At 49.9% G+C, this 20,608-nt stretch overlaps 1 long non-coding RNA gene across 1 annotated transcript; it reads left to right on the forward strand.

Annotated features, from left to right (window-relative positions):
- The first annotated feature begins 5,582 nt into the window (after positions 1-5,582).
- LOC114811024 lies at positions 5,583-10,810 on the forward strand. Its single transcript, XR_003758702.1, has 2 exons — positions 5,583-6,090; positions 10,587-10,810. It is a non-coding gene; the product is annotated as an uncharacterized LOC114811024 (long non-coding RNA).
- Positions 10,811-20,608: the final 9,798 nt, after the last annotated feature.

A 20,608-nucleotide genomic window follows, 5' to 3' on the forward strand; every position in this document is an offset into this window, starting at 1 on the left:
CCTCGTTTGCTTTTGAGATTTCTCCAATGCAGATGAAGTCGGGGGGGGGGGGGCGGGGGGGGGGGCAGCTGTCCTTGGGGACAATGGTTCAATGGGAACATGTCTTCTGAACAAAGGGGCTGCTTTACAGATAGAGCTCTGTATGCGTACACATGACCTTTGACTAAAAGTGACTCTGGAAGAAAGAGGTCAGAGCCCAGGAGATTTCCCCCAACCGCTTACATCCTCCAGGGTTCAAAATCAAGCTTTTCTGCAGAAATGACCCAGGCGCCCCCCGAGGTCCTCGTAATTTCCCATTCATACTATTCTCAGATGGGGCCGTTCGCTTATTTCTTTTCTCTCCTACGGGATTGACTCTTATTCGCTTCAAGGGCCGCCCTTGAACCGACACGTTTTCCCACCCTGTTTCCGGATAATAACAACAACGGTGGTATTCGTTAAGTGCCTACTATGTGCCAGGCACCGTACTAAGCACTGGGGTGGATACGAGCAAAGCGGGTTGGACACGGTCCCCGTCCCAGGTGGGGCTCACAGTCTCAAACCCCATTTTACAGATGGGGAACAGAGAAGTGAAGTGACTTGCCCCAGGTCACACAGCAGACAAGGGGCAGAGCCCGGATTAGGATCTGTGACCTTCTGACTCCCAGACCCGCACTCTTGCCACTAGGATGCATTTCCAAGTCTGGACTTCAATCAGTGGTATTTACCGAGCACTTACTATGTGCAGAACACTGTACTGAGTGCTTGGGAGAAGACAATACATCAGAAATTAACAGAAGCAATCCCTGCCCACAGCGAGCCGACAGAATAAAGGGACTGCAACAGTTATTAAGTTACTGAGATGCTGGGGACAGCAGCTAGACGTAGTGGATAGAGCACAGGCCTGGGAGTCAGAAGATCTTGGGTTCTAATTCTGACACTGCCACTTGCCTGCTGTGTGGCCTTGGGCAGGTCGCTTCGCTTCTCTAGGCCTCAGTTACCTCATTTGTAAAATGGGATTGAGACAGGGACTGTGTCCAACCCAATTTGCTTGTATCCACCCCAGTGCTTAGTACAGTGTCTGGCATATAGTAAACCCTTAGCAAATATCAGATTTATTATTATTAATATTAAATGCATCGAGACCCAAGGCCAAGCTTCAGATTCACCTAAAATGGGGAAAACGTAGGTGAACCTGGCATGCGAATGAAAAATGAATTTCTCGACACTCTTGACAACTGATGAAGCGTCTTGGCGTTGAATGGTCTTGAGAGTTTTCTGGGCAAAAGCAATTTCTGGGATGCAATTGATTTCTGATTCTCATGGGAAAGGAGATAAAGAAAGTGGGTTTGGGCTATTGGAAATGTACCTTTAACTCTCGTGTCACAGGAGAATGATAACAGGGTGGAAGAGTTTGGGAAAGTGCTCAGGAGGAGCACCTAAAGGAATTGTCATTCTAGGAATTAATCGGTGGCATTTATCAAACCCTTATTACTTGAATCGCACCATCCTAAGCTCTTGGGAGAGAAGAACCCAACAGAGTCAGTAGACACTCTCCCCGTCCAAAAGGAGTCCACACTCTAGAGAATAATTGATTGCTTAGAGGAAGCATTTCACGTTTCCATAGAGCAGACTGAAGATTAATCCCCCAAAATGATGGTCTTCTCCTTTAGCAGAAATCAGTAAAAACATAGGTCGGGTCCCCTTGACTCCCACACCTATGCATACGAGCGGGCACACAAGTACGCACAAGTGGTCAGAAGAGTGTGTTCTCAGTGACAGGGTTTCCGAGCCCAAAGAGCGATGTCATTTGAAGACTTCTCCTTAAGTTGCCCACCATCCGTCCCCAGGCCCCCCGTTCTCTGGCCCTATAAGTCTCCAGTCCCAGTTCTTCAATCCTCTGGATCCCTGGCCACCCCCATTCCATGTTCCCCAACCCCTCGGCCCCCTGCCCACCCCCGGATCTCTGCCGCCCCTTCCCCGGTTCTCCACCTTTCCAGGTCCTGGATTCCCCACCTTCTCTTGTTGCCTGGCCGCCTCTAGACTGTAAGCTTGTTGTGGACAGGGAAGCTGTCTGTTTACTGTTGTATTGTACTCCCCCAAGCGCTTAGTAAAGTGTTCTCAGTGAATATTGAGTACAGTAAGCACTCGATAAATACGATGGAATGAATGAATAGATAAATAAATAAATGGAGCGGAGGAAGCAGGGGGGACAAGTAGTTGCCCCCCACTTTCCAATCCCCTCCCCACTCATTTCCTCCACTGCCCCCTGGCATCCAATGAGGAGCTCCGATCGCCATAGTGGTAACTGCCCCTCTTCCCCTGGACCCTGGTTTTTATCTCCCTGTGTCCACCCTCCCCGCTCCAGATTCGGCCCCTGTCACATCCTGCCTGCCCCCACCCGCTCCCTGGGCGGCCAGAGGAGGCCATCTGCGGCCTGATGCCACCGCAGCTGCTGACCTCTCCACAGCATCCAAGAGGAACATGCCACCCCCGGGAGCTAGGCTCTAGTCGTGCTGGCAGGCGGAGGCAGAAAGACCAAAGGATCACAGACCCTCCCACCCTCCCTTATTCATTCATTCAGTTGGATTTAGTGAACGCTTACTGTGTGCAAAGCACTGTACTAAGCTCTCGGGAGAGTACCCACCTGCCCCCCGACCCGGCCAGGACCGTGAGGGCAGGTCCACTCGAGGCAATACGTCCATTAAACCTTGGGCCCAGCCCTGCCTCAGAGGACCTGAATGTGGCTCTCGGGGGACCGAAGCAGCAGCAATAATAGCCATGAGGGTTGGAGCTATTAACAAGTACCTTAATAATAATAATAACAATAATAATAATAATAATAATGATGATGTTGGTATTTGTTAAGCGCTCACTATGTGCAGAACACTGTTCTAAGCGCTGGGGGAGATATAGGGTAATCAGGGTGTCCCTCTTGAGGCTCACAGTCTGCATCCTCACTTTACAGATGAGGGAACTGAGGCACAGAGAAGTGAAGTGACTTGCCCACAGTCACACAGCTGACAAGTGGCAGAGTCGGGATATTGGTTATTATTATTATTATTTAGGTACTTAAGTGCTTACAGTGTCAAGCACTGTTCTAAGTGCTGAGTTAGATACAAGTCATTCAGGTTGGACACACACCCTGTCCCACATGGGGCTCACAATCTTATCGCCCGTTTTCCAGATGGGGTAACTGAGGCCAGAGAAGTGAATTGACTCGCCCAAGGTCACACAGCAGACACGGGGCCGAAGCAGGAGTAGAACCCAGGCCCTTCCGACTCCCAGGCCCACGCTCGATCCACTAAGCCACGCTGCTCCACGCAGCTGGGGGCCGGGGGGCGGGGGACTGGAGGTCGGCCCGTCTGTTTGTGGGTGACTGCAGGCCTGTAGAAGAGAGAATGCTCGTGGGGAGAGCTGGGAGAGACTGAGACTGTGAGGGAGAAAGAGGAGGAGTGAGCTTCCAAGGAAAGAGGATAGAAAGGCAGGCAAGGATTGGGAGAAAATGCCACAAAACAAGGAAAAAGCAAGAAAAGCCATAGCCTAATTCAGATCACTTCCTTTACACTCCCTCGGATCTGACATGCATCTCAGCCCGCGTATGTTTAGGACTTGCTTAAAAACCCGGGGGCGTCTGACAGGTCAATTTCCCAGCTGCAATCGGTCAATCAATTAATGGTGTTTAGTGACTGTGTACTGTGTGCAGAGCACTCTGTTAAGCACTTAGGAGAGTACCAGAGAATTGGTAGACACCTTCCCGGTCCATGAGGAACAGTGGCCAGCAGGGAGTTGGGGGAGGGAAGGGAGGCAGAGAGCGATTAGAATAAGCACAAATTGGCCTTGAGAAACTTTGGGTTCCAATTTCACTGCAAATTTCAGAGAAGCCAGAAAAGATTGGAAGGAAATCAGTCTGGTCGCTTAGGAAGGAGTGAAGGCAGGACTGTTCTTGTTCCCCTAGCTGACCCCTGCCCTTCCCTGATCACAGTTCAGCCTGCAATACTCACTGCCAGAAACGTCCTTCCACCCCCGGACGATGGAAACGTGGGCGGGTGAGCAGCCCCTCTGGGCTTCCTCAGGGGTAGGGGAGGCCAGTGCTCTTCAAGAGCAGTCGGATCTTCTGCTCTTATTGTCTGTTCCCAAGCGTCCAATGCCGGGCACTATGTGCCAGTCACTGTACTAAGCACTGGGCTGGATATGAGCAAATCGGGTTGGACACAGTCCCTGTCCCACGTGGGGCTCACAATCTCAATCCCCATTTTATAGATGAGGTAACCGAGGCCCAGAAAAGTGAAGTAACTTGCCCAAGGTCACACGTGGCGGAGCCGAGATTAGAATCCATGACCTTCTGACTCTCAGGCCCAGGCTCTATCATGCCATGCTGCTGCTCCCACCACTGAGTGACCAGTACAATGCCCAGGACCCACCACTGGGTGACCAGTACCACTCCCTGTCTCCACAACCGGGTGTCCCGCTCTCACTGGGTGTCCAGTACATCCTGCACCCCATAAGTACCCGCCTGGAGTAGCACTCGGCACACAGTAGCTTTCAGCTTTCCCCACTCCTCTTGGAAATACACTGAGCAAACAGCGTCAAAAGCCTAGGGGTCTGGGAGAAGTAGAAAACCTTCAAGGAACCCAGATGCCTGGACGACAGCCTGCCTGCCAGACTAAGGCAGAGCTGCCAGCTAAAAAGAGAAACCCCCACCGAAGAGGGAGGATCCCTTCAACTTGGATCGGGGGAAAGCCACACAACACGGAGAAATCGAGCGGACGCCGGATCCCGTTTCTCTGGAAGTGAAGTAATCCCAGAAAGGGATCGTGTCCTCGATCGATCGATCGTATCGAGTGAGTGCTTACTGGGTGCAGAGCTCTGTATTAAGCACTTGGGAGAGTAGGGGAGAACCGAGTTGATGGGCGTGTTCCCTGTCCACAGTGAGCTTTCGGTCTAGTTCTCCTATTTGATGAATTTGGAAAGATTCTGGGTCCCAGGTGGAGAGACCGAGGGTGGGGAGTGGGGGTGAGGAAAGGAGAGGAGAACCCTCTCTTGGAGGAGAGATAACGGCCTTTTCCAGCTTTGTCTTTCTACGGAATGTGTCGGTTACACGGTTACACGCCATGCTGGGACGGCAGGGAGCTCCTTCTTAACGGGGATGGACCTCGGGGTGGACACAGCCCGTTATCACTGACGGCTTCACACAGGATCTGCCGGGCCATGCCAGAGGTCAGAAATAAAGTTTCTAGAAGAGGAGTTATTGTCTTGGCCAGCTGAGGTTCCTGCTGATAAAAGCCTTTTGTCTAATGGCCTATTATTTCCCTGGAACTAGGGTCAAAATATTTCCTCTAGTCAAAGTCAAAGCATTTGTCTCAATTTTCCTTGGAAGAAAAAGAGTTCATTGTGACCTATCCACCCCTCGGGACACACACACAAACACACACACACACACACGCTTACTTATCTTAAAATCCCCCTTTTTTAATATATTGCAGCTTAAGGTAAACAGAGGATTTAGTGGGGGGTTTTTCTCCCCTTTTAGATGCCGTACAACATGTGCAAGTTTCCACTGCAAGACGGTATCCTGCGTAAAAACCCCAGGCCGTAACCAAGGACTTCATAAACAAAACAGTCGGGGCCGGGGAATGCCAAAATCGAGAAAAATCTCCATCTTTGAAGTCGCCCTTTTATCTCGCACACAGGACCCAGACCCAGTGGAAACTTTTAAGTGGATCAGACTCAAAGGGCCCGGTTCCAATTTATCCGCCTGCGCCCTCGCCGGCTCACGACAGGAACCCAGATTTGGCTACTGTAAGGGCAACAACATCGACCGTCCTTCTCAAGGCCGACTGGGAAAGCTAGTTTCCCATTGTCCTTTTCCAACCTCTCGGAGAAGGGGCTTCCCATCTCCCCACTCCCCATACGAACCCAGGCTCCCGATGATCACCAAGGGGCCTCGAACCTTCCCGTCCTTGACCGTCTTGAAATGAACTCGGCCAGAAGATCGGCCGATGGCAATTCCCACCTGCCCCCTCTCCCTTCAACTCCCCGTTGGAAGCGACGCTGGCTCCTGGTCACTGACCCAGTCTCCGCTAGCCAGAGGGATGCCGACGTGATCCGGTGGGTACCTCCTCTTGCCGCCTCCGCTGCCTGACTCCTCCCTCCAAGAGTCGAAGGTCACCGAACCAGGAAATTCACCGTGCCGAGTGGCGGTGCGGAGTTCCAAAGCCACGGGCCCACGAGGACCGGCAACCCTCTACGAGGACCCTTCCCTTATTCCCGGGGAGCAGCCTGGCCTAGTGGAAAAGTACAGACCTGGGAATTAGGGAACCTGGCTTCTAATCCTGGCTCTGCCACTGACCTTAGGCGAGACACTTAACTTCTCTGTGCCTCATCGGTAAAATGGGGATTCAATACCTCTTCTCCTACACAGCTTGTGAACCCCAACCTGATTATCTTGTATCTACCCTCTAGGACCTTAAGCTCATCCTCGAGACGTAACCTCCTTAAGGGTAGGGAACACCTCTACCGATTCTTTCATATTGTACTCTCCCAAGAGCAGCGTGGCTCAGTGGAAGGAGCCCGGGCTTAGGAGTCAGAGGTCATGGGTTCATATCCAGACTCTGCCCCTTGTCAGCTGACTGTGGGCAAGTCGCTTCACTTCTCTGTGCCTCAGTTCCCTCATCTGTAAAATGGGGATGAAGACTGTGAGCCTCACATGGGACAAACGCATTCCCCTGTATCTACCCCAGCGCTTAGAACTGTGCTCTGCACGTAGTAAGCGCTTAACAAATACCAACATTATTACTACAGTGTTCTGCCCTCAGTAAATAACCACTGCTTGATTGAAACCCCACTACTGAGAACATTGCTTGGCACACACTAGTGCTAAATGAAGAGCACAACTGTGATTCTGCAGGTAGCCCTGCCACTTCCTCTCCACGCTCACTAAGCCACGCAAGCAGCCTGGTTTAGTGGCAAGAGCACGGGCTTGGGAGTCACAGGGCATGGGTTCTAATAATAATAATAATAAAAATTTTGGTATTTGTTAAGCACTTACTAGGTGCCAAGCACTGTTCTAAGCTCTGGGTAGATACAAGGTAATCGGGTTGTCCCACGTGGGGCTCACAGTCTTAATCTCCGTTTTTCAGATGAGGTAACTGAGGCGTAGAGAAGTTAAGTAACTTGCCCAAAGTCACACAGCTGATAAGTGGAAGAGCCGGGATTAGAACCCATGACCGCTGACTCCCAAGCCCGTGCTCTTTCCGTTGAGCCACGCCGTTCTAATCCTGGCTCCGCCTCTTGTCAGCTGTGTGACTGTGGGCAAGTCACTGAATTTATCTGATTTATCTGCGCCTCAGTTACCTCATCTGGAAAATGGAGGGGAAGACTGTGAGCTCCACTTGGGACGACCTGATTACCTTGTAACTATCCCAGTGCTTAGAACGGTGCTTGGCACATGGTAAGCACTTAACAAATACCGTCATTATTATTATTCTTACTGCCCCTCCTCCATGTTTACTGTCCCCCTCCCTGAACACACACACACTTAGTTGTCCCTTGGATCCCAGCCAATGTCCTGGAGGCCGTGTCCTCTGTGCTAGTTCTCTAAACCCTGTAATAGTAGCTGAAAAAGTAATGGTATTTATTGTTTACAGTGTACAGAGCACGGAACCAAGCAAAGAGAAAAAAAATATTAGACACAATCTCCAGCCCTCAAGAAGCTCACCGTCTAAGAATAAGAGAGGACAGGGAAGGAGGGACAGACATATAATAATAATTAAGGTATTTAAGTACCTACTATGTGCCAGGCATTATACTAAGCCCCCGAGTGGATCCAAGTAAATCAGGTCGGACACAGTCCCCGACCCACGTGGAGCTCACAATCTTAATCCCCATTTTACAGATGAGGTAACGAAGGCACAGAGAAGCGAAGCGACTTGCCCAAGTTCACACAGCAGACAAGTGGCAGAGCCGGGTTAGAGCTCATGACTTTCTGACTCCCGGGCCCGTGCTCTACCCACTAGGCCACGCCGCTTCTCGGATAAGGAAAGGTGAAGCAAATCGATCAGTGGTATTTATGGAGTGCTTACTGTTTCGTTCTAGGCTTTCTTCCCTTTCCAAAGGGGTAGCAAATGTCCCCAGTGGAGTCCAGGGTAGGACTTCTTCCCAGAAGTTAGCCATTTCTCTTCTTTTATCATAATAATAATAATAATATGTATAAAGACCTAACATATTTACACTGTACAGCACTGTACTAGACTGTGAGCTACAACAGAATCAGCCGATTCGGTTGCATTGTACTCTCCTAAAGCACTTAATACAGTGCCCTGCACATAGTAACTGCTCAGTAAATACCACTGACTAAGCACCGGGGTGGATACAAGGAAATTAGGTCGAATACGATTCCTGTCCCACACGGGGCTCCCAGTCTAAGCAGGAGGGAGAACCTGGGTTCTAATCCCGGCACCGAAACCCGCCTGCCGTGTGACCTTGGGAAAGTCACTAACTTCTCTCTCCCTCAGTTACCTCACCTGCAAAATGTGGATTAAGACTGCGAGCTCCAAAGCGGGACGTGGACCGTGTCCAACCTGATTCATCTCGTATCTACCCCAGCATTCAGTAAAGTGCCTGACACTTAGTAAGCGGTTAACGGGTACCATTAAAAGAAAAGGTGTGGAATCCCCATGAGAAAACTGAGGCTCAGAGAAGTGAAGTTACTCACCCAAGATCCCACAGCAGGCAAGTGACTGTAAACCCCATCTGAGACAGAGATTGAGTCCGACCTGATTAACTCGTATCCACCGCAAACTGCTTCTACACTGATCCAATCACTTATCCTGCCTCCTTGCTGACCTTCCAGCCTCCTGCCTTTCTCTCCCCACTCCAGTCCGTCCACACTTCACTCTGCTGCCTGGAGCATTTTTCTAAAACAGGCTTTCAGTCCATGTCACCCCACTCCTCGAGAACTTCCAGTGGTTGCCCATCCACCTCCACATTAAACAGAAACTCCTTACCGGGGGGCTTTAAAGGACTAGATCAGCTCACCTCCTCCTGCCTAAACTCATTGATTTCCTACTTAGATCCCAGCCCGCACTCTCTGTTCCTCTAACACCAACGTGCCACTGCGTCTCGATCTTTTCTATCTCTCCACCGACCCCTTTATTACGCCCTCCTTCTGGCCTGGAATTCCCTCCCCCTCCAAATATACCAGGCCAGCACTCCCCACTTTCAAAACCTTATTAAGATCACCTTTTTTTTTGTAATGGTATTTTTTAAGCACCTACTATGTTCCAGGTGGGTAGATACCCCCTAATCAGGTTGGATACAGTCCATATTCCATATGCGGCTCACCGTATTAATCCTCATTTTATGGATGAGGTAACTGAGGCATAGAGAAGGTAAGTGATTTGTCCAAGGACTCTCATCAAGCAGATTGTGGGGCCGGGATTAGAATCCAGGTCCTCTGACTCCCAGGCCCGTGCTCTATCTACTAGACCGCTCTGCTTCCCTTGCACAAGTCACTTATTTTCTCCGCGCCTCAGTTGCCTCATCTTTAAATGGGGATTTAATCCTCCTCCCTCAAGTCTGTGAGCCCCATGTGGGACAAGGAGGGGGTCTGACCTAAATATCTTGTATCTACTCCAGCGCTTAACACAGTATTTGGCAAGTAGTAAACTTAACAAATACCATAATTAGTTTTATTATTACAACTGTACAATATAAGAATGGCAGATATGATCCCTCCCCAAAAGGAACTTAGAGTCTACATGGGGAGACGGACATTAAAATAAATTAGTAGCATATAAGGAAGTTTACATAAATGGGCTGAGGTGGGAATCAAAGTGCTTAAGGGGTACATAGCCAAGTGCATAGTTAATGAGGGATGTCGGGGGGCGATAAGGGAAATAAAGGGCTTAATTTGTAGCGGGGCGGGGGGTTTATTAATGGTATTTGTTAAGCACCATGTGCCAGGTAATACGTACTAAGTGCTGGGGTAGATATAAGCTAATCAGATTGGACACAGTCCGGGTCCTACATGGGGCTCACAGTCTTAATCCCCATTTTCAGGTGAGGTAACTAAGCCACCGAGAACTGAAGTGACTTGCCCAAGGTCACGGCAGACAAGTGGCAGAGCCGGGACTAGAACTCAGGTTCATCTGACTCCCAGGCCTGTGGGAAGAGGTGAGGTTTTAGGAGGACTTTGAAGAGAGAGGGCAACCTGCAGCACAAGGGGTCGAGACACAACTTAACTGGCAAATCGACGTTGTGAAAGGACCTACACCACGGGAGGAAAAAAAAAAAATCTCTCCGGCCCCATTCTCTCAATCGATCAACCAGTGGTATTGATTGAGCACTTCTAAACATTAGATCTCATAATGGAGAGGTACCTGGAACCTGAACATCTAACATTCCTTTTGGGCAGGGCGGAGAACCTCAAATTTAAAAAAAGCCAAAAAATTCTTCCAGAGAGCATGGATGGAGGAGAAAGAGGAGATTAATTTACTGCATTGAATTTGGCCTCGGGAAAAACATTTTGGGGCTTGTATTTACGTTGGCACTACGGGATGGCAGGAGTCAAAGGAAAAGCAGTTATTTGTTATTCCTTATCACAGCTCCACGATGACACAAACAGGAATCGATTCATTACATTCAGAGACCCAACGGGCAGAGCACTGGATCCAGCAATGGCCCGGAGCCGTTTCCTCGTACACGTCGTCTGAAAACCTTGAGTGCTTCCTTCCTCTCCGCGCTTGCTTTTCTTCTGCGCGGGACATCAGATAGCTGTTCTTTTCCACTGGCTGATGCGTGATTAAGAATTTATGGCACGAGTTGGGAATCTGTTCCCCTATTGTACTTGTCCTTCGGCCGGGTCGGAAAATGAAAGTACCCCAGGATAACAGCGAAAGGCGTAAACCGCTTGGACGGTGTTGGAGACGGAGTTAATGGTTTGCGTGGCCTCTCCCAACTCTCTGCCGGCTTGTGGGAAGGTTGGGAGAGGGAATCTCTCACTCCTCACACTTATTCCCCCTCCAGTCTGCGTCGCCAGGGCACTTGGTTCCATGCCCTTTAATCATCATCATTATTATTATTATTTCATTATTACTTTGGTATTTGTTAAGCACTTACTATGTGCCAGACACTGTATTAAATGGGAGGGTGGGTACAAGCTAATTGGTTTGGACAGAGACCCTGTCCCACATGGGGCTCACAGTCTCAATCCCCATTTTACAGATGAGGGAACTGAGGCCCAGAGAAGTGAAGCAATTTGCCCAAGGTCACACAGCAGACAAGTGGCGCAGCCGGGATTAGAACCCGTGACTGAGAGCGCTTGATATCCACCCCAGCTCCCCAGCATTAATATACATATCCTCACGCGCCAATCCACCATTTCCTCCATCAGTCACGAATTTTAATACCTCTCTCCCCCTCTAGTCTGAAGCTCCTTGAGGAGATGGATTGTGTCTATCAACTCTAGAGTATTGTGCTCTCCCAAGTACACCGATAAAAATGTTGGTATTTGTTAAGCGCTTACTATGTGCAGAGTACTGTTCTAAGCGCTGGGGTAGATACAGGATAATCAGGTTGTCCCACGTGAGGCTCACAGTTCATCCCCATTTTACAGATGAGGGAACTGAGGCGCAGAGAAGTGAAGTGACTCGCCCACAGTCACACAGCTGACAAGTGGCAGAGCCGGAAGTCGAACCCATGAACTCTGACTCCCAAGCCCGGACTCTTTCCACTGAGCCTCGCTGATCTCAACCCGCGATGCACTCAATAAATGCCACTGATTTTATAAAACTGCTTCCTTTTGAAAAAAATGGTATTCGTTAAGCACTTACGTGCCAGGCACTCTACTAAGCGCTGGGGTAGATAGAAGCTAATCAGGTTGGACACGGTCCGTGTCCCACACGGGGCTCACAACTTTAATCCCCATTTTCCAGATCAGGTAACTGCGGTACAGAGACGTTAAGCGACTTAGACCGGAAGCCCGCTGTGGGCAGGGAACGTGTCTCGCAACTCTGTCATATCGTACTTTGCCCAGTGCTTAGTACAGTGCCCTGCACACAGTTAGCGTTCAGTAAATTTGACCGAAGTGTTTGACTTACCCAAGGTCGCCCAGCACGAATGGCAGAGCCGGGATCAGATGCCAGGTCTTCTGAGCCCTGGGCCTGTGCTCTTTCCACTAGGCCCCGCTGCCGCTCTCTGATGCAGCGCTGGATTGTGCCAGCATCAAGTGGGGGTGAAGATTTCTCACCGGGTCACCCCCGACTAGTCCACGGCCATCTCAGGAGCGGTGCAACACAGCTGGAAGAAGCTACGAGGCGCAAATCCCCAACTGGAGCCAGTCCTGGCTCTCCCGATGGAGTCCGGGGGATCCCCGCCTCACTCCCCAGCTGGAGCGGCGTGGCTTAGTGGAGAGAACACCGGCCTGGGAGTCGGAAGGACCTGGGTTCTAATCCCGGCTTCTCCACGTGTCTGCTGGGTGACCTTGGGCAGAAGCAGCGTGGCTCAGTGGAAAGGGCAGGGGCTTGGGAGTCAGAGGTCATGGGTTCAAATCCCGGCTCCGCCGCTTGTCAGCTGGGTGACTTCGGGCGAGTCGCTTCGCATCTCGGGGCCTCAGTGACCTCATCTGGAAAATGGGGATGAAGACTGTGAGCCCCACGGGGGACAACCTGATCACCTTGTATCTCCCCAGCGCTTAGAACGGTGCTTTGCACATAGTAAGCGCTTAACAAATATCATCATCATCAAATCACTTGACTTCTCTGGGCCTCGGTTACCTCACCTGTAAAATGGGGATTAAAGGTCTGAGCCCCATGTGGGGCAGGGACTGTGTCCAACCCCAGCGGTTAGAACAGTGTTGGCAAATAGTAAGCGCTTAACAAGTACCAGAATGATTATTAGAAACTCCTTGAAGGCAGGAATCAGGTCAACGAATGCTATTCTGACCTTCCCCGTGTTTAATACAGTGCTCTGCAAAGAGTAGATACTCAATAAAGATGATGAGAGTGGCCTAGTGGAAAGAGCACGGGCCTGGGAGTGAGGGGACCTGGGTTCTGATCCTGGCTCTGCCGAGTCTGCTGCATGACCCTGAGCAAGTCACGTGACTTCTCTGGGCCTCAGTTACCTCATCTTTAAAATGGGAATTCACTCTTACTCCCTCCTACTTAGAAAGGGAATCCCATGTGGGACAGGGACTGTGTCCAACCTGATTAACTTGTATCTACCCCAGCACTTCAAACGGTGTCTGGCGCATAGTATGTGTTTAACAAGCACTATTGCCATTATTATTATTATCACTGATTAATTGTAACAGACAAATAGCTGCTCCTTTCATCGGTTGTCAGGAGCTCCACGATAGCTATTACAGAACCGAGGCCTGCTTTCTGGCTCCGTTAGCTATTCATTCATTCATCGATCCATCCAGCCACCCACTCATTCATTCGTTCAATCGTATTTATTGAGCACTTACTGTGTGCAGAGCACTGTACAAAGCGCTGGGAAAGCACACTTTAGCAACAGATAGAGACGATCCCTACCCAACAACTGGCTCGCAGTCTAGAAGGGGGGAGACAGACATCAAAACAAGTAAACAGGCGCCAGTAGCATCATTATAAATAAATAGAATTATAGATAAATACACATCAGTAGTAAAAATAAATAGAATGATAATTATTCATACATACACAAGTGCTGTGGGACGGGGAGGGGGTAGAGCAGAGGGAGGGAGTCGGGGCGACGTGGTGGGGGGGGGAGCGGCAGAGGAAAAGGGGAATTAGTTGGGGGAAGGCCTCCTGGAGGAGGTGGGCTTTCAGTAGGCCTTCGAAGGGGGGAAGTGTGCTAGTTTGGCGGATGTGAAGAGGGAGGGCGTTCCAGGCCAGGGAGGACGTGGGCCAGGGGTCGGCGGCGGGACGGGCGAGAAGGAGCCGAATGTGAGGGCATCACCCACCGCCGAAGGTGTTAATTGCTCCCCCACTGAGCCCTGGGCTAAGTGAACCAGAGGGCGGATTGGACTTAAACCCCGGCTCACCCTGGAAAAGGTGGGATTGAGTGTGTGTCTGGACAATGGAGCACACCTGGCGGGATTTGGCCCCTACTAAATCACTTAATGAACTTGAAGGTAATGGTATTCGTGTATACCAGTATTATTTAACTCATCTCCTGTAAATTGTACCCGAGCCAGCCAAACCTCTGGGTAGCTAAATCAGTCAGTGGTGTTTATTGACTGCCGTGTGTAGAGCGCTTCACTAAGCACTTGAGAGGGTCCAAAATAACAACCACGTTTCCTGCCCACAGCAAACTGACAGTCCAGAGGGGGAGACGGACATTAATATAAATGGCTGGCCCATAAAGATGGGGAGTCCACACCGTGGTTTTTTCAATCAATCAGCCAGCGGTATCTATTGAGCTCCTTCTATGTACAGAGCACTGTACTAACCACTTGGGAGAGTACAACAGAACTACCAGACACGTTCCGGGTCCACAGTGAGTTTACAGTTGAACTCCCAACTCACCCGGAAATGTGAGAAGTAGACAGTAAAATCCTGGTCCGAAAGGTCCCCGGAAAGAAAATCCAGGTGACTTTTAGCCCCGTGTTATTGAACTACTGATCTGGTAGACTGTAAACCCCCTGTGGGTAGGGGCCATGTTGTATAATAATAATAATAATAACAATAATAATAATAATGGCATTTGTAAAGTACTTACTATGTGCCGAGCACTGTCCACTTTAATTGCACACTTCCAAACATCCAGTACAGCAGCCCACAGGGTACCCAGAGATGATGATGGTACTTGTTAAGCACTAACTATGTGCCAAGCACTGTTCTAAGTGCCGGGGGAGATACAAGGTTGTCAGGTTGTCCCACATGGGGCTCCCAGGCTTAATCCCCATTTTACAGCTGAGGTAACCGAGGCACAGAGAAGTTAAGTGACTTTTCCAAAGTCACACAGCAGACGAATGGCAGAGGTGGGATTAGAACCCATGACCTCTGACTCCCAAACCCATGCCCTTTCTACTAAGGCATGCCGTTTCTCACACACTACCCAGAAAGAGCCCAATACAGTGACCTGCAGAACATAAGGACTCGGTAACGTTAAGAAAGCATGCCTGTGAGGTAGGGAAAAGCGCCATTTGGTATTCTGCTGGCTGGGAGACGATCGGGAAGAACGATGGGGCAAGAAATGAAAAGGAAACTATGGAAAGGGGAGAAGCAGTGTGGCCTCGTGGAAAGAGCCCGGGCCTGGGAGTCAGAGAACTTGGGTTCTAATCCTGACTCCCACCACTTATCTGTGTGAACTTGGACAAGTCACTTCACTTTTCTGGGCCTTAGTGACCTCGTCTGTAAAATGGGGATTAAGAGCGTGAGCCCCACGAGGTACAGGAACAGTATCCAACCTGATTAGCTTGTATCTACCCCAGCACTTAGTACAGTGCTTAATCAGCACTTAGTGAGCGTTTAACAAGTACCATAAAATAAAACAACAACAAAAAGGTCCGGGATGGGAGGGAAGAGACAAGAGATGTTAGTTTCTAGATGGCATATTATCTGATGGCACATTAAATAGACGGATCATTATCTGAATTCTAATTGGTCCGGCAATTCCTCCGGAAAGTCATTTTAACTCCGGACTCGGGATCTGGAGATAACAGAAGATCCAACTCGACAACCGCCGCCAAGCGTCGAAGCAGCAATTCCACACCGTGGGCAGACTGTTGGCCCGGGCTCTTCTTCGAGGAGCCTACGATCTAAAGGAGGAAGGCCGGGAGTCGGAGACCGTGTCCACGAAGGATCTGAGTTTCCAAAGTCAGCTTAATGTTGGATCAACCGGGCCAACGACTCGTTCAGGACCAGACAATTTTGTCCCGGCTCCTGGGAGGGTGAATGATAACAGTAACAACAATAATAACTGTGGTATTTGTTAAGTGCTTTCTACGTGCCTGGCACTGTACTAAGTGCTGGGATAGATACAAGCAAATCCCACGTGGGGCTCACAGTCTCCATCCCCATTTGACAGACGATGGAACCGAGGCACAGAGAAGTGACTTGCCCGAGGTCACGCAGCAGACAAGTGAAGCAGCGTGGCTCAGTGGAAAGAGCCCCGGCTTGGGAGTCAGAGGTCGTAGGTTCTGATCCCGGCTCCGCCACTTATCAGCTGCGTGACTTTGGGCAAGTCACTTACCTTCTCTGTGCCTCAGTTGCCTCATCTGTCAAATGGAGATTAAGACTGCGAGCCCCAGGTGGGACGACCTGTTCACCTCGTACCTGCCCAGCGGTTAGAACGGTGCTTGGCACCTAGTAAGTGCTTAACAAATACCAAAATTATCATTATTAAGTGGCGGAACTGGGATTAGAACTCATGACCTTCTGACTCCCAGGTTCAGTGCTCGATCCACAATGTCACATCTTGCCACTGTAAACTGTGAGCACGGCGCTGCTGGAAAGGCGGGATGAAAATATCCCGGGGTGGCCCATTTCCTCACGGGCAAGTCAGCGTCCACTGCCTCCAAAGTCTCCGACTGAGATAAAGGGGGGAGTGATTTCAGAGTAGATTTTTCTCCCTGACAAATCCAACGAGACATTTCTAGCATCGTCTCCGGGGCTACTGGTGCTGGGTCTAATTGCCACTCGCATTATCGGCAGGAAACAACAAGTTCGGTTCCTGGGTTGAAATCAAGTTCCCTGTGCCAAAATGACTCATTTGAGTTACTACCGTTAGAGAAGCTTAATCGCCGGACAGAGCGCGCCATGGGGAATCCAGAGGCCACAGCTTGGCTGGAATCTGGATTTTTTTTTCATGGCATTTGTTAAGCACTTACTGTGTGTCAAACACTGCTCTAAACACTGGGGTAGATACAAGTTAACCGGGGCAGACGCTATCCCCGTCCCTCACAAGGCTCACAGTTTAAATAGACTGAAAAGCAGCCACGGCCTAGTGGATAGAGCACGGGCCTGGGAGTCAGACAGACCTGGGTTCGAACCCCGGCTCTGCCGCTTGTCTGCTATGTGACCTTGGGCAAGTCACTTCTCTTCTTTGTGCCTCAGTTACCTCAACTGTAAAGTGGGGATTGAGACTGTGAGCCCCATGTGGGACAGAGACTGGGTTCATCCAAGATGATTATCGTGTATCTACCCCAGCGCTGAAGTGCCTGGAACATAGTAAATGCTTAACGAATACCATTAAAAAAAAGTAGGCGGGAGAACGACTTCTGAATCCCCTTTTTGCCATTAAGGAAACTGAGGTGCAGAGAAGTAAAGTGACTTGCCCAAGTGGCTGAGCCAGGATTAGAACCTTAAAGAGGATATGCCCAGTTTCTTGGGAACCCGAGGGGCTGAGACCCCAGAGAATTCAATAATGATGGTATTTGTTAAGCGCTATGTGCAGAGCACTGTTCTAAGCGCTGGGGTAGATACAGGGCAATCAGGTTGTCCCACGTGAGACTCACAGTTGATCCCCATTTTCCAGATGAGGGAACTGAGGCCCAGAGAAGTGAAGTGACTTGCCCACAGTCACACAGCCGACAAGGGGCAGAGCCGGGATTCGAACCCATGAACTCTGACTCCCAAGCCTGGGCTCTTTCCACTGAGCCAGGCCGCTTCTTGAAGCAGAAGGTCAGAACTCCCATGAATGATAGCCCTGGGTGAGTTACCCCTTGGCTGTTTAGAAGCAGAGTTCATCATCAGTGTTCAGACAGAGTTCACAGAGAAGCAACATGGCTTCGTGGATAAAACACGGGTCTGGGAGTCAGAAGGACCTGGGCTCTAATCCCGGCTCTGTCACGTCCGCTGTGTGAACTTGCGCACGTCACTTAACTTCTCTGGGCCTCAGTTACCTCATCTGTGAGATGGGAATTAGGAGCGTGAGCCCCACGTGGAACAGGGAATATGTTTCCTCCGTATCTATTCTCGTGTCTATTTCGATTCCAATTAACTCGTATGTACCCTGGAGGTCAGAACAGTGCTTGGCACATAGTAAGCCCTTAAGATGTACCATAATTCTTCTTCTTATTATTATGGTCTGGGGAATGGCTAGGTCATTTCACTCTTCTGCTTTATTCATTTCCCATTATTTGGCGAGTCCACAGTTATAATAATACTAAGAATTTTTAGCACAGGTCACCTTCCCATAGTATAGCGTGCATTTTTCCTGCAACTCCGATTTCAAATAACAAGGACGTCAGGCTGCTCAGTAGTTCGATGCCCAGATTCCATGTCGCCCTGGCTTGCTCCCTTTATTCGCTCCCCGTCCCAGCCCCACACAGCTCTTATGTAAATATAATAATGGTATTTGTTAGGCGCTTACTATGTACCAGGCACTGTATTAAATGTTGGGATGGATACAAGCAAATCAGGTTGAACACGGTCCCTGTCCCACATGGGACTCCCCGTCTCAATCTCCATTTTACAGATGAGGTAACTGAGGCACAGAGAAATAAAGTGACTTGTCCCTCGGTCTCGCCCATCCCGCCGTCGACCCCCGGGTCACGTCCTCCCGTGGTCCCGGAACGCCCTCCCTCCTCACCTCCGCCAAACTGATTCTCTTCCCCTCTTCGAAACCCTACTTAAAACTCACCTCCTCCGAGAGGCCTTCCCAGACTGAGCTCCTCTTCTCCCTCTACTCCCTCTACCACCCCCCCTTCACCTCTCCGCAGCTAAACCCTCTTTTCCCCCTTTCCCTCTGCTCCTCCCCCTCTCCCTTCCCATCCCCTCGGCACTGTACTCGTCCGCTCAACTGTATATATTTCCATTACCCTATTTATTTTGTTAATGAATTGTACATCGCCTCGATTCTATTTAGTCGCCATCGGTTTTTACGAGACGTTCTTGCCCTCGACTCTATTTATCGCCCTCGTTCTCGTCCGTCCGTCTCCCCCGATTAGACCGTGAGCCCGTCAGACGGCAGGGACCGTCTCTATCTGTTGCCGACCTGTTCATCCCAAGCGCTTAGTCCAGTGCTCTGCACAGAGTAAGCACTCAATAAATTCTATTGAATGAATGAATGAATGAATGAAAGGTCACACAAGAGAGTTGTGGCGGAGCCTAGATCTGTAATTTATTTATTCCTATTCACTATCCTATCTTATTCCACTAGAATGTCTGTCTCCTCCTCTAGACTCCAAGCTGGTTGTGGGCAGGGAATGTGTCTGTTTATTGTTAACCTTCTACTCTCCCAAGTGTTTAGTACAGTGCTTTGCATCCATAAACACTCAATAAATACAACTGAATAGTATTTATTAAGCGCTTTATAATAATAATAATGATAATAATGATAGTATTTGTTAAGCCTTTACTATGTGCCAACCACTGTTCTAAGCCCCGGGGTAGATACAAGTCAATCAGGTTGTCCCACGTGGGGCTCACAGTCTTAATCCCCATTTTACAGATGAGGGAACTGAGGCCCGGAGAAGTTAAATGACTCGTCCAAAGTCACACAGCAGTTTACTATGCGCCAGGACTGTACTAAATGCCGGAAGGGAATACACTGGTGGAAATTAGACACAGTCCACTGAGGGTGGGGAGGGGCGGGGGTACTAACAATCTAAAAGTGTAAGTAGGGAAAAGGGATGGAAAGCAGAGGCCTCCAATCCCAGCTCTGCCACCTGCCTGCTCTGTGACCCTGGGCAAGCTGCCCAACTTCCCTGGGCCTCAGCTTCCCCATCTGAAAAATGGGGCTTCAGTTGAGAGACCCAGCTGTGGGGAAAGTCTCCGATTTACTACTCTGGCTCCTGATTTAAATGCCAATTCACCGGAGTTGTTCCATCTAGAGAAGCAGCGAGGCTCAGTGGAAAGAGTCCAGGCTTGGGAGTCAGAGGTCATAGGTTCGAATTCCGGCTCTGCCACTTGTCAGCTGTGTGACCGTGGGCAAGTCACTTCATTTCTCTGGGCCCCGTTACCTCATCTGTAAAATGGAGATTAAAACTGTGAGCCCCACGGGGGACAACCTGATTTCCTTGTATCTCTCCCAGCGCTTAGAACGGCGCTCGGCACATAGTAAGCGCTTAGCAAATACCAACATTATTATCTTTAATTTACCTTTAATATTCTTAGTGGTGTTTTATGTGTCTGCCCTCCACTAATTAGGCCTGAGATTCTGTGGACAAAGACTGCGGGGAATCGTTCACCTTGCCCTCCAGCTCTGAGTACAAGGCTTCGCGCAAAGTAAACAGCGGCAAAAAGGGAGACAGGAGATAGTACTGATGTTTACGTAAAATCTGTCTCGCCCTCTAGACCGTAAGCTCACTGTGGGCAGGGAACGTGTCTACCATCTCCATTGTAAAAAATGGTGGTATTTGTTAAGCGCTTACTATGTGCAAAGCACTGTTCTAAGCGCTGGGAGATACGAGGCGATCAGGTTGTCCCACGTGGGGCTCACAGTTTTAATCCCCATTTTACAGATGAGGGAACTGAGGCACAGAGAAGTGAAGTGACTTGCTCAAAGTCACACAGCTGGCAAGCGGCAGAGCCGGGATTCGAACCCGTGAACTCTGACTCCCAAGCCCGGGCTCTTTCCACTGAGCCACGCTGCTTGTACTCTCCCACGCACTCAGTACAGAGCTCTGCACACAGTAAATGTTTAATAAATAGGGGAAGCAGCATGGTCTAGTGGAAAGAGCACGGGCCTGGGAGTCCGA

Source organism: Ornithorhynchus anatinus, chromosome 4 (genome assembly GCF_004115215.2).
Source record: "Ornithorhynchus anatinus isolate Pmale09 chromosome 4, mOrnAna1.pri.v4, whole genome shotgun sequence".
NCBI lineage: Eukaryota > Metazoa > Chordata > Mammalia > Monotremata > Ornithorhynchidae > Ornithorhynchus > Ornithorhynchus anatinus.